A 14,236-nucleotide genomic window follows, 5' to 3' on the forward strand; every position below is an offset into this window, starting at 1 on the left:
AAAGTCAGTAAAAGACAGAAAGTCAGAAATAGAGAAAAGACAAACCCAGAAATAGAAAAAAGACAAAGTCAGAAAAAGACAGAAAGTCAGAAATAGAGAAAAGACAAAGTCAGAAAAAGAGAGAAAGTCAGAAATAGAGAAAAGACAAAGTCAGAAAAAGACAGAAAGTCAGAAATAGAGAAAAGAGAAAGTCAGAAAAAGACAGAAAGCCAGAAATAGAGAAAAGAGAAAGTCAGAAAAAGACAGAAAGTCAGAAATAGAGAAAAGACAAAGTCAGAAAAAGACAGAAAGTCAGAAATAGAGAAAAGACAAACCCAGAAATAGAAAAAAGACAAAGTCAGCAAAAGACGGAAACTCAGAAATAGAGAAAAGACAAAGTCAGAAAAAGACAGAAAGTCAGAAATAGAGAAAAGACAAAGTCAGAAAAAGACAGAAAGTCAGAAATAGAGAAAAGACAGAAAGTCAGAAAAAGACAGAAAGCCAGAAATAGAGATAAGACAAAGTCAGAAAAAGACAGAAAGTCAGAAATCGAGAAAAGACAAAGTCAGAAAAAGACAGAAAGTCAGAAACACAGAAAAGACAAAGTCAGAAAAAGAGAGAAAGTCAGAAATAGAGAAAAGACAAAGTCAGAAAAAGACAGAAAGTCAGAAATCGAGAAAAGAGAAAGTCAGAAAAAGACAGAAAGTCAGAAATAGAGAAAAGACAAAGTCAGAAAAAGACAGAAAGTCAGAAATAGAGAAAAGACAAACCCAGAAATAGAAAAAAGACAGTCAGAAAAAGAGAGAAAGTCAGATATAGAGAAAAGACAAAGTCAGAAAAAGACAGAAAGTCAGAAATCGAGAAAAGAGAAAGTCAGAAAAAGACAGAAAGTCAGAAATAGAGAAAAGACAAAGTCAGAAAAAGACAGAAAGTCAGAAATAGAGAAAAGACAAAGTCAGAAATAGAGAAAAGACAGAAAGTCAGAAATAGAGAAAAGACAAAGTCAGAAAAAGACAGAAAGTCAGAAACACAGAAAAGACAAAGTCAGAAAAAGAGAGAAAGTCAGAAATAGAGAAAAGACAAAGTCAGAAAAAGACAGAAAGTCAGAAATAGAGAAAAGAGAAAGTCAGAAAGGACAGAAAGTCAGAAATAGAGAAAAGACAAAGTCAGAAAAAGACAGAAAGTCAGAAATAGAGAAAAGACAAAGTCTGAAATAGAAAAAAGACAGTCAGAAAAAGACAGAAAGTCAGAAATAGAGAAAAGACAGAAAGTCAGAAAAAGACAGAAAGTCAGAAATAGAGAAAAGACAACGTCAGAAATATAAAAAAGACAGTCAGAAAAAGACAGAAAGTCAGAAATAGAGAAAAGACAGAAAGTCAGAAATAGAGAAAAGAGAAAGTCAGAAAAAGACAGAAAGTCAGAAATAGAGAAAAGACAAAGTCAGAAAAAGACAGAAAGTCAGAAATAGAGAAAAGACAAACCCAGAAATAGAAAAAAGACAAAGTCAGAAAAAGACAGAAAGTCAGAAATAGAGAAAAGACAAAGTCAGAAAAAGACAGAAAGTCAGAAATCGAGAAAAGACAAAGTCAGAAATAGAAAAAAAGACAGTCAGAAAAAGACAGAAAGTCAGAAATAGAAAAAAGACAGAAAGTCAGAAAAGGACAGAAAGTCAGAAATAGAGAAAAGACAAACTCAGAAATAGAGAAAAGACAGAAAGTCAGAAATAGAAAAAAGACAAAGTCAGAAAAAGACAGAAAGTCAGAAATAGAGAAAAGACAAAGTCAGAAAAAGACAGAAAGTCGGAAATAGAGAAAAGACAAAGTCAGAAAAAGACAGAAAGTCAGAAATCGAGAAAAGACAAAGTCAGAAATAGAAAAAAAGACAGTCAGAAAAAGACAGAAAGTCAGAAATAGAAAAAAGACAGAAAGTCACAAAAGGACAGAAAGTCAGAAATGGAGAAAAGACAAAGTCAGAAAAAGATAGAAAGTCAGAAATAGAGAAAAGACAAACTCAGAAATAGAGAAAAGACAGAAAGTCAGAAATAGAGAAAAGACAAAGTCAGAAAAAGACAGAAAGTCAGAAATAGAGAAAAGACAAAGTCAGAAAAAGAGAGAAAGTCAGAAAAAGAGAAAAGACAAAGTCAGAAAAAGACAGAAAGTCAGAAATCGAGAAAAGAGAAAGTCAGAAAAAGACAGAAAGTCAGAAATAGAGAAAAGACAAAGTCAGAAAAAGACAGAAAGTCAGAAATAGAGAAAAGACAAACCCAGAAATAGAAAAAAGACAAAGTCAGAAAAAGACGGAAAGTCAGAAATAGAGAAAAGACAAAGTCAGAAAAAGACAGAAAGTCAGAAATAGAGGAAAGACAAAGTCAGAAAAAGACAGAAAGTCAGAAATAGAGAAAAGACAGAAAGTCAGAAAAAGACAGAAAGCCAGAAATAGAGATAAGACAAAGTCAGAAAAAGACAGAAAGTCAGAAATAGAGAAAAGACAAAGTCAGAAATAGAAAAAAGACAAAGTCAGAAAAAGACAGAAAGTCAGAAATAGAGAAAAGACAAAGTCAGAAATAGAGAAAAGACAGAAAGTCAGAAATAGAGAAAAGACAAACTCAGAAATAGAAAAAAGACAAAGTCAGAAAAAGACAGAAAGTCAGAAATAGAGAAAAGACAAAGTCAGAAAAAGAGAGTAAGTCAGAAATAGAGAAAATATAAAGTCAGAAAAAGACAGAAAGTCAGAAATAGAGAAAAGAGAAAGTCAGAAAAAGACAGAAAGTCAGAAATAGAGAAAAGACAAAGTCAGAAAAATACAGAAAGTCAGAAATAGAGAAAAGACAAACTCAGAAATAGAGAAAAGACAGAAAGTCAGAAATAGAGAAAAGACAAAGTCAGAAAAAGAGAGAAAGTCAGAAACACGGAAAAGACAAAGTCAGAAAAAGAGAGAAAGTCATAAATAGAGAAAAGACAAAGTCAGAAAAAGACAGAAAGTCAGAAATCGAGAAAAGAGAAAGTCAGAAAAAGACAGAAAGTCAGAAATAGAGAAAAGACAAAGTCAGAAAAAGACAGAAAGTCAGAAATAGAGAAAAGACAAACCCAAAAATAGAAAAAAGACAAAGTTAGAAAAAGACAGAAAGTCAGAAATAGAGAAAAGACAAAGTCAGAAAAAGACAGAAAGTCAGAAATAGAGAAAAGACAAAGTCAGAAATAGAAAAAAGACAGTCAGAAAAAGACAGAAAGTCAGAAATAGAGAAAAGACAGAAAGTCAGAAAAAGACAGAAAGTCAGAAATGGAGAAAAGACAAAGTCAGAAAAAGATAGAAAGTCAGAAATAGAGAAAAGACAAACTCAGAAATAGAGAAAAGACAGAAAGTCAGAAATAGAGAAAAGACAAAGTGAGAAAAAGACAGAAAGTCAGAAATAGAGAAAAGAGAAAGTCAGAAAAAGACAGAAAGTCAGAAATAGAGAAAAGACAAAGTCAGAAAAAGACAGAAAGTCAGAAACAGAGAAAAGAGAAAGTCAGAAAAAGACAGAAAGTCAGAAATAGAGAAAAGACAAAGTCAGAAATAGAAAAAAAGACAGTCAGAAAAAGACAGAAAGTCAGAAATAGAGAAAAGACAAAGTCAGAAATAGAGAAAAGACAAAGTCAGTAAAAGACAGAAAGTCAGAAATAGAGAAAAGACAAACCCAGAAATAGAAAAAAGACAAAGTCAGAAAAAGACAGAAAGTCAGAAATAGAGAAAAGACAAAGTCAGAAAAAGAGAGAAAGTCAGAAATAGAGAAAAGACAAAGTCAGAAAAAGACAGAAAGTCAGAAATAGAGAAAAGAGAAAGTCAGAAAAAGACAGAAAGCCAGAAATAGAGAAAAGAGAAAGTCAGAAAAAGACAGAAAGTCAGAAATAGAGAAAAGACAAAGTCAGAAAAAGACAGAAAGTCAGAAATAGAGAAAAGACAAACCCAGAAATAGAAAAAAGACAAAGTCAGCAAAAGACGGAAACTCAGAAATAGAGAAAAGACAAAGTCAGAAAAAGACAGAAAGTCAGAAATAGAGAAAAGACAAAGTCAGAAAAAGACAGAAAGTCAGAAATAGAGAAAAGACAGAAAGTCAGAAAAAGACAGAAAGCCAGAAATAGAGATAAGACAAAGTCAGAAAAAGACAGAAAGTCAGAAATCGAGAAAAGACAAAGTCAGAAAAAGACAGAAAGTCAGAAACACAGAAAAGACAAAGTCAGAAAAAGAGAGAAAGTCAGAAATAGAGAAAAGACAAAGTCAGAAAAAGACAGAAAGTCAGAAATCGAGAAAAGAGAAAGTCAGAAAAAGACAGAAAGTCAGAAATAGAGAAAAGACAAAGTCAGAAAAAGACAGAAAGTCAGAAATAGAGAAAAGACAAAGTCAGAAATAGAAAAAAGACAAAGTCAGAAAAAGAGAGAAAGTCAGATATAGAGAAAAGACAAAGTCAGAAAAAGACAGAAAGTCAGAAATCGAGAAAAGAGAAAGTCAGAAAAAGACAGAAAGTCAGAAATAGAGAAAAGACAAAGTCAGAAAAAGACAGAAAGTCAGAAATAGAGAAAAGACAAAGTCAGAAATAGAGAAAAGACAGAAAGTCAGAAATAGAGAAAAGACAAAGTCAGAAAAAGACAGAAAGTCAGAAACACAGAAAAGACAAAGTCAGAAAAAGAGAGAAAGTCAGAAATAGAGAAAAGACAAAGTCAGAAAAAGACAGAAAGTCAGAAATAGAGAAAAGAGAAAGTCAGAAAGGACAGAAAGTCAGAAATAGAGAAAAGACAAAGTCAGAAAAAGACAGAAAGTCAGAAATAGAGAAAAGACAAAGTCTGAAATAGAAAAAAGACAGTCAGAAAAAGACAGAAAGTCAGAAATAGAGAAAAGACAGAAAGTCAGAAAAAGACAGAAAGTCAGAAATAGAGAAAAGACAAAGTCAGAAATATAAAAAAGACAGTCAGAAAAAGACAGAAAGTCAGAAATAGAGAAAAGACAGAAAGTCAGAAATAGAGAAAAGAGAAAGTCAGAAAAAGACAGAAAGTCAGAAATAGAGAAAAGACAAAGTCAGAAAAAGACAGAAAGTCAGAAATAGAGAAAAGACAAACCCAGAAATAGAAAAAAGACAAAGTCAGAAAAAGACAGAAAGTCAGAAATAGAGAAAAGACAAAGTCAGAAAAAGACAGAAAGTCGGAAATAGAGAAAAGACAAAGTCAGAAAAAGACAGAAAGTCAGAAATCGAGAAAAGACAAAGTCAGAAATAGAAAAAAAGACAGTCAGAAAAAGACAGAAAGTCAGAAATAGAAAAGAGACAGAAAGTCAGAAAAGGACAGAAAGTCAGAAATAGAGAAAAGACAAACTCAGAAATAGAGAAAAGACAGAAAGTCAGAAATAGAAAAAAGACAAAGTCAGAAAAAGACAGAAAGTCAGAATATGAGAAAAGACAAAGTCAGAAAAAGACAGAAAGTCGGAAATAGAGAAAAGACAAAGTCAGAAAAAGACAGAAAGTCAGAAATCGAGAAAAGACAAAGTCAGAAATAGAAAAAAAGACAGTCAGAAAAAGACAGAAAGTCAGAAATAGAAAAAAGACAGAAAGTCACAAAAGGACAGAAAGTCAGAAATGGAGAAAAGACAAAGTCAGAAAAAGATAGAAAGTCAGAAATAGAGAAAAGACAAACTCAGAAATAGAGAAAAGACAGAAAGTCAGAAATAGAGAAAAGACAAAGTCAGAAAAAGACAGAAAGTCAGAAATAGAGAAAAGACAAAGTCAGAAAAAGAGAGAAAGTCAGAAAAAGAGAAAAGACAAAGTCAGAAAAAGACAGAAAGTCAGAAATCGAGAAAAGAGAAAGTCAGAAAAAGACAGAAAGTCAGATATAGAGAAAAGACAAAGTCAGAAAAAGACAGAAAGTCAGAAATAGAGAAAAGACAAACCCAGAAATAGAAAAAAGACAAAGTCAGAAAAAGACGGAAAGTCAGAAATAGAGAAAAGACAAAGTCAGAAAAAGACAGAAAGTCAGAAATAGAGGAAAGACAAAGTCAGAAAAAGACAGAAAGTCAGAAATAGAGAAAAGACAGAAAGTCAGAAAAAGACAGAAAGCCAGAAATAGAGATAAGACAAAGTCAGAAAAAGACAGAAAGTCAGAAATAGAGAAAAGACAAAGTCAGAAATAGAAAAAAGACAAAGTCAGAAAAAGACAGAAAGTCAGAAATAGAGAAAAGACAAAGTCAGAAATAGAGAAAAGACAGAAAGTCAGAAATAGAGAAAAGACAAACTCAGAAATAGAAAAAAGACAAAGTCAGAAAAAGACAGAATGTCAGAAATAGAGAAAAGACAAAGTCAGAAAAAGAGAGTAAGTCAGAAATAGAGAAAATATAAAGTCAGAAAAAGACAGAAAGTCAGAAATAGAGAAAAGAGAAAGTCAGAAAAAGACAGAAAGTCAGAAATAGAGAAAAGACAAAGTCAGAAAAAGACAGAAAGTCAGAAATAGAGAAAAGACAAACTCAGAAATAGAGAAAAGACAGAAAGTCAGAAATAGAGAAAAGACAAAGTCAGAAAAAGAGAGAAAGTCAGAAACACGGAAAAGACAAAGTCAGAAAAAGAGAGAAAGTCATAAATAGAGAAAAGACAAAGTCAGAAAAAGACAGAAAGTCAGAAATCGAGAAAAGAGAAAGTCAGAAAAAGACAGAAAGTCAGAAATAGAGAAAAGACAAAGTCAGAAAAAGACAGAAAGTCAGAAATAGAGAAAAGACAAACCCAAAAATAGAAAAAAGACAAAGTTAGAAAAAGACAGAAAGTCAGAAATAGAGAAAAGACAAAGTCAGAAAAAGACAGAAAGTCAGAAATAGAGAAAAGACAAAGTCAGAAATAGAAAAAAGACAGTCAGAAAAAGACAGAAAGTCAGAAATAGAGAAAAGACAGAAAGTCAGAAAAAGACAGAAAGTCAGAAATGGAGAAAAGACAAAGTCAGAAAAAGATAGAAAGTCAGAAATAGAGAAAAGACAAACTCAGAAATAGAGAAAAGACAGAAAGTCAGAAATAGATAAAAGACAAAGTCAGAAAAAGACAGAAAGTCAGAAATAGAGAAAAGAGAAAGTCAGAAAAAGACAGAAAGTCAGAAATAGAGAAAAGACAAAGTCAGAAAAAGACAGAAAGTCAGAAACAGAGAAAAGAGAAAGTCAGAAAAAGACAGAAAGTCAGAAATAGAGAAAAGACAAAGTCAGAAATAGAAAAAAAGACAGTCAGAAAAAGACAGAAAGTCAGAAATAGAGAAAAGACAAAGTCAGAAATAGAGAAAAGACAAAGTCAGTAAAAGACAGAAAGTCAGAAATAGAGAAAAGACAAACCCAGAAATAGAAAAAAGACAAAGTCAGAAAAAGACAGAAAGTCAGAAATAGAGAAAAGACAAAGCCAGAAAAAGAGAGAAAGTCAGAAATAGAGAAAAGACAAAGTCAGAAAAAGACAGAAAGTCAGAAATAGAGAAAAGAGAAAGTCAGAAAAAGACAGAAAGTCAGAAATAGAGAAAAGACAAAGTCAGAAAAAGACAGAAAGTCAGAAATAGAGAAAAGACAAACCCAGAAATAGAACAAAGACAGTCAGAAAAAGAGAGAAAGTCAGAAATAGAGAAAAGACAAAGTCAGAAAAAGACAGAAAGTCAGAAATCGAGAAAAGAGAAAGTCAGAAAAAGACAGAAAGTCAGAAATAGAGAAAAGACAAAGTCAGAAAAAGACAGAAAGTCAGAAATAGAGAAAAGACAAACCCAGAAATAGAACAAAGACAGTCAGAAAAAGAGAGAAAGTCAGAAATAGAGAAAAGACAAAGTCAGAAAAAGACAGAAAGTCAGAAATCGAGAAAAGAGAAAGTCAGAAAAAGACAGAAAGTCAGAAATAGAGAAAAGACAAAGTCAGAAAAAGACAGAAAGTCAGAAATAGAGAAAAGACAAAGTCAGAAATAGAGAAAAGACAGAAAGTCAGAAATAGAGAAAAGACAAAGTCAGAAAAAGACAGAAAGTCAGAAACACAGAAAAGACAAAGTCAGAAAAAGAGAGAAAGTCAGAAATAGAGAAAAGACAAAGTCAGAAAAAGACAGAAAGTCAGAAATAGAGAAAAGAGTAAGTCAGAAAGGACAGAAAGTCAGAAATAGAGAAAAGACAAAGTCAGAAAAAGACAGAAAGTCAGAAATAGAGAAAAGACAAAGTCAGAAATAGAAAAAAGACAGTCAGAAAAAGACAGAAAGTCAGAAATAGAGAAAAGACAGAAAGTCAGAAAAAGGCAGAAAGTCAGAAATGGAGAAAAGACAAAGTCTGAAAAAGATAGAAAGTCAGAAATAGAGAAAAGACAAACTCAGAAATGGAGAAAAGACAGAAAGTCAGAAAAAGAGAAAAGACAAAGTCAGAAAAAGACAGAAAGTCAGAAACACAGAAAAGACAAAGTCAGAAAAAGAGAGAAAGTCAGAAATAGAGAAAAGACAAAGTCAGAAAAAGACAGAAAGTCAGAAATCGAGAAAAGAGAAAGTCAGAAAAAGACAGAAAGTCAGAAATAGAGAAAAGACAAAGTCAGAAAAAGAAAGGAAGTCAGAAATAGAGAAAAGACAAACCCAAAAATAGAAAAAAGACAAAGTTAGAAAAAGACAGAAAGTCAGAAATAGAGAAAAGACAAAGTCAGAAAAAGACAGAAAGTCAGAAATAGAGAAAAGACAAAGTCAGAAAAAGACAGAAAGTCTGAAATAGAGAAACGAGAAAGTCAGAAAAAGACAGAAAGTCAGAAATAGAGAAAAGACAAAGTCAGAAAAAGACAGAAAGTCAGAAATAGAGAAAAGACAAACCCAGAAATAGAAAAAAGACAAAGTCAGAAAAAGACAGAAAGTCAGAAATAGAGAAAAGAGAAAGTCAGAAAAAGACAGAAAGTCAGAAATAGAGAAAAGACAAAGTCAGAAAAAGACAGAAAGTCAGAAATAGAGAAAATACAAAGTCAGAAATAGAAAAAAGACAGTCAGAAAAAGACAGAAAGTCAGAAATAGAAAAAAGACCAAGTCAGAAAAAGATAGAAAGTCAGAAATAGAGAAAAGACAAACTCAGAAATAGAGAAAAGACAGAAAGTCAGAAATAGAGAAAAGACAAAGTCAGAAAAAGACAAACCCAGAAATAGAAAAAAGACAAAGTTAGAAAAAGACAGAAAGTCAGAAATAGAGAAAAGACAAAGTCAGAAAAAGACAGAAAGTCAGAAATAGAGAAAAGACAAAGTCAGAAATAGAAAAAAGACAGTCAGAAAAAGACAGAAAGTCAGAAATAGAGAAAAGACAGAAAGTCAGAAAAAGACAGAAAGTCAGAAATGGAGAAAAGACAAAGTCAGAAAAAGATAGAAAGTCAGAAATAGAGAAAAGACAAACTCAGAAATAGAGAAAAGACAGAAAGTCAGAAATAGAGAAAAGACAATGTCAGAAAAAGACAGAAAGTCAGAAATAGAGAAAAGAGATAGTCAGAAAAAGACAGAAAGTCAGAAATAGAGAAAAGACAAAGTCAGAAAAAGACAGAAAGTCAGAAATAGAGAAAAGAGAAAGTCAGAAAAAGACAGAAAGTCAGAAATAGAGAAAAGACAAAGTCAGAAATAGAAAAAAAGACAGTCAGAAAAAGACAGAAAGTCAGAAATAGAGAAAAGACAAAGTCAGAAATAGAGAAAAGACAAAGTCAGTAAAAGACAGAAAGTCAGAAATAGAGAAAAGACAAACCCAGAAATAGAAAAAAGACAAAGTCAGAAAAAGACAGAAAGTCAGAAATAGAGAAAAGACAAAGTCAGAAAAAGAGAGAAAGTCAGAAATAGAGAAAAGACAAAGTCAGAAAAAGACAGAAAGTCAGAAATAGAGAAAAGAGAAAGTCAGAAAAAGACAGAAAGCCAGAAATAGAGAAAAGAGAAAGTCAGAAAAAGACAGAAAGTCAGAAATAGAGAAAAGACAAAGTCAGAAAAAGACAGAAAGTCAGAAATAGAGAAAAGACAAACCCAGAAATAGAAAAAAGACAAAGTCAGCAAAAGACGGAAAGTCAGAAATAGAGAAAAGACAAAGTCAGAAAAAGACAGAAAGTCAGAAATAGAGAAAAGACAAAGTCAGAAAAAGACAGAAAGTCAGAAATAGAGAAAAGACAGAAAGTCAGAAAAAGACAGAAAGCCAGAAATAGAGATAAGACAAAGTCAGAAAAAGACAGAAAGTCAGAAATAGAGAAAAGACAAAGTCAGAAAAAGACAGAAAGTCAGAAATCGAGAAAAGACAAAGTCAGAAAAAGACAGAAAGTCAGAAACACAGAAAAGACAAAGTCAGAAAAAGAGAGAAAGTCAGAAATAGAGAAAAGACAAAGTCAGAAAAAGACAGAAATTCAGAAATCGAGAAAAGAGAAAGTCAGAAAAAGACAGAAAGTCAGAAATAGAGAAAAGACAAAGTCAGAAAAAGACAGAAAGTCAGAAATAGAGAAAAGACAAACCCAGAAATAGAAAAAAGACAGTCAGAAAAAGAGAGAAAGTCAGAAATAGAGAAAAGACAAAGTCAGAAAAAGACAGAAAGTCAGAAATCGAGAAAAGAGAAAGTCAGAAAAAGACAGAAAGTCAGAAATAGAGAAAAGACAAAGTCAGAAAAAGACAGAAAGTCAGAAATAGAGAAAAGACAAAGTCAGAAATAGAGAAAAGACAGAAAGTCAGAAATAGAGAAAAGACAAAGTCAGAAAAAGACAGAAAGTCAGAAACACAGAAAAGACAAAGTCAGAAAAAGAGAGAAAGTCAGAAATAGAGAAAAGACAAAGTCAGAAAAAGACAGAAAGTCAGAAATAGAGAAAAGAGAAAGTCAGAAAGGACAGAAAGTCAGAAATAGAGAAAAGACAAAGTCAGAAAAAGACAGAAAGTCAGAAATAGAGAAAAGACAAAGTCAGAAATAGAAAAAAGACAGTCAGAAAAAGACAGAAAGTCAGAAATAGAGAAAAGACAGAAAGTCAGAAAAAGACAGAAAGTCAGAAATGGAGAAAAGACAAAGTCAGAAAAAGATAGAAAGTCAGAAATAGAGAAAAGACAAACTCAGAAATAGAGAAAAGACAGAAAGTCAGAAATAGAGAAAAGACAAAGTCAGAAAAAGACAGAAAGTCAGAAACACAGAAAAGACAAAGTCAGAAAAAGAGAGAAAGTCAGAAATAGAGAAAAGACAAAGTCAGAAAAAGACAGAAAGTCAGAAATCGAGAAAAGAGAAAGTCAGAAAAAGACAGAAAGTCAGAAATAGAGAAAAGACAAAGTCAGTAAAAGACAGAAAGTCAGAAATAGAGAAAAGACAAACCCAGAAATAGAAAAAAGACAAAGTCAGAAAAAGACAGAAAGTCAGAAATAGAGAAAAGACAAAGTCAGAAAAAGAGAGAAAGTCAGAAATAGAGAAAAGACAAAGTCAGAAAAAGACAGAAAGTCAGAAATAGAGAAAAGAGAAAGTCAGAAAAAGACAGAAAGCCAGAAATAGAGAAAAGAGAAAGTCAGAAAAAGACAGAAAGTCAGAAATAGAGAAAAGACAAAGTCAGAAAAAGACAGAAAGTCAGAAATAGAGAAAAGACAAACCCAGAAATAGAAAAAAGACAAAGTCAGCAAAAGACGGAAAGTCAGAAATAGAGAAAAGACAAAGTCAGAAAAAGACAGAAAGTCAGAAATAGAGAAAAGACAAAGTCAGAAAAAGACAGAAAGTCAGAAATAGAGAAAAGACAGAAAGTCAGAAAAAGACAGAAAGCCAGAAATAGAGATAAGACAAAGTCAGAAAAAGACAGAAAGTCAGAAATAGAGAAAAGACAATGTCAGAAAAAGACAGAAAGTCAGAAATCGAGAAAAGACAAAGTCAGAAAAAGACAGAAAGTCAGAAACACAGAAAAGACAAAGTCAGAAAAAGAGAGAAAGTCAGAAATAGAGAAAAGACAAAGTCAGAAAAAGACAGAAATTCAGAAATCGAGAAAAGAGAAAGTCAGAAAAAGACAGAAAGTCAGAAATAGAGAAAAGACAAAGTCAGAAAAAGACAGAAAGTCAGAAATAGAGAAAAGACAAACCCAGAAATAGAAAAAAGACAGTCAGAAAAAGAGAGAAAGTCAGAAATAGAGAAAAGACAAAGTCAGAAAAAGACAGAAAGTCAGAAATCGAGAAAAGAGAAAGTCAGAAAAAGACAGAAAGTCAGAAATAGAGAAAAGACAAAGTCAGAAAAAGACAGAAAGTCAGAAATAGAGAAAAGACAAAGTCAGAAATAGAGAAAAGACAGAAAGTCAGAAATAGAGAAAAGACAAAGTCAGAAAAAGACAGAAAGTCAGAAACACAGAAAAGACAAAGTCAGAAAAAGAGAGAAAGTCAGAAATAGAGAAAAGACAAAGTCAGAAAAAGACAGAAAGTCAGAAATAGAGAAAAGAGAAAGTCAGAAAGGACAGAAAGTCAGAAATAGAGAAAAGACAAAGTCAGAAAAAGACAGAAAGTCAGAAATAGAGAAAAGACAAAGTCAGAAATAGAAAAAAGACAGTCAGAAAAAGACAGAAAGTCAGAAATAGAGAAAAGACAGAAAGTCAGAAAAAGACAGAAAGTCAGAAATGGAGAAAAGACAAAGTCAGAAAAAGATAGAAAGTCAGAAATAGAGAAAAGACAAACTCAGAAATAGAGAAAAGACAGAAAGTCAGAAATAGAGAAAAGACAAAGTCAGAAAAAGACAGAAAGTCAGAAACACAGAAAAGACAAAGTCAGAAAAAGAGAGAAAGTCAGAAATAGAGAAAAGACAAAGTCAGAAAAAGACAGAAAGTCAGAAATCGAGAAAAGAGAAAGTCAGAAAAAGACAGAAAGTCAGAAATAGAGAAAAGACAAAGTCAGAAAAAGACAGAAAGTCAGAAATAGAGAAAAGACAAACCCAAAAATAGAAAAAAGACAAAGTTAGAAAAAGACAGAAAGTCAGAAATAGAGAAAAGACAAAGTCAGAAAAAGACAGAAAGTCAGAAATAGAGAAAAGACAAAGTCAGAAAAAGACAGAAAGTCAGAAATAGAGAAAAGAGAAAGTCAGAAAAAGACAGAAAGTCAGAAATAGAGAAAAGACAAAGTCAGAAAAAGACAGAAAGTCAGAAATAGAGAAAAGACAAACCCAGAAATAGAAAAAAGACAAAGTCAGAAAAAGACAGAAAGTCAGAAATAGAGAAAAGACAAAGTCAGAAAAAGACAGAAAGTCGGAAATAGAGAAAAGACAAAGTCAGAAAAAGACAGAAAGTCAGAAATAGAGAAAAGACAAAGTCAGAAATAGAAAAAAGACAGAAAGTCAGAAAAAGACAGAAAGTCAGAAATGGAGAAAAGACAAAGTCAGAAAAAGATAGAAAGTCAGAAATAGAGAAAAGACAAACTCAGAAATAGAGAAAAGACAGAAAGTCAGAAATAGAGAAAAGACAAAGTCAGAAAAAGACAGAAAGTCAGAAACACAGAAAAGACAAAGTCAGAAAAAGAGAGAAAGTCAGAAATAGAGAAAAGACAAAGTCAGAAAAAGACAGAAAGTCAGAAATCGAGAAAAGAGAAAGTCAGAAAAAGACAGAAAGTCAGAAATAGAGAAAAGACAAAGTCAGAAAAAGACAGAAAGTCAGAAATGGAGAAAAAACAAAGTCAGAAAAAGATAGAAAGTCAGAAATAGAGAAAAGACAAACTCAGAAATAGAGAAAGGACAGAAAGTCAGAAATAGAGGAAAGACAAAGTCAGAAAAAGACAGAAAGTCAGAAATGGAGAAAAGAGAAAGTCAGAAAAAGACAGAAAGTCAGAAATAGAGAAAAGACAAAGTCAGAAATAGAGAAAAGACAAACCCAAAAATAGAAAAAAGACAAAGTTAGAAAAAGACAGAAAGTCAGAAATAGAGAAAAGACAAAGTCAGAAAAAGACAGAAAGTCAGAAATAGAGAAAAGACAAACCCAGAAATAGAAAAAAGACAAAGTCAGCAAAAGACGGAAAGTCAGAAATAGAGAAAAGACAAAGTCAGAAAAAGACAGAAAGTCAGAAATAGAGAAAAGACAAAGTCAGAAAAAGACAGAAAGTCAGAAATAGAGAAAAGACAGAAAGTCAGAAAAAGACAGAAAGCCAGAAATAGAGATAAGACAAAGTCAGAAAAAGACAGAAAGTCAGAAATAGAGAAAAGACAAAGTCAGAAAAAGGCAGAAAGTCAGAAATCGAGAAAAGACAAAGTCAGAAAAAGACAGAAAGTCAGAAACACAGAAAAGACAAAGTCAGAAAAAGAGAGAAAGTCAGAAATAGAGAAAAGACAAAG

The sequence above is a fragment of the Heterodontus francisci genome, chromosome 21 (genome assembly GCF_036365525.1).
Source record: "Heterodontus francisci isolate sHetFra1 chromosome 21, sHetFra1.hap1, whole genome shotgun sequence".
In the NCBI taxonomy this organism is placed as follows: Eukaryota; Metazoa; Chordata; class Chondrichthyes; order Heterodontiformes; family Heterodontidae; genus Heterodontus; species Heterodontus francisci.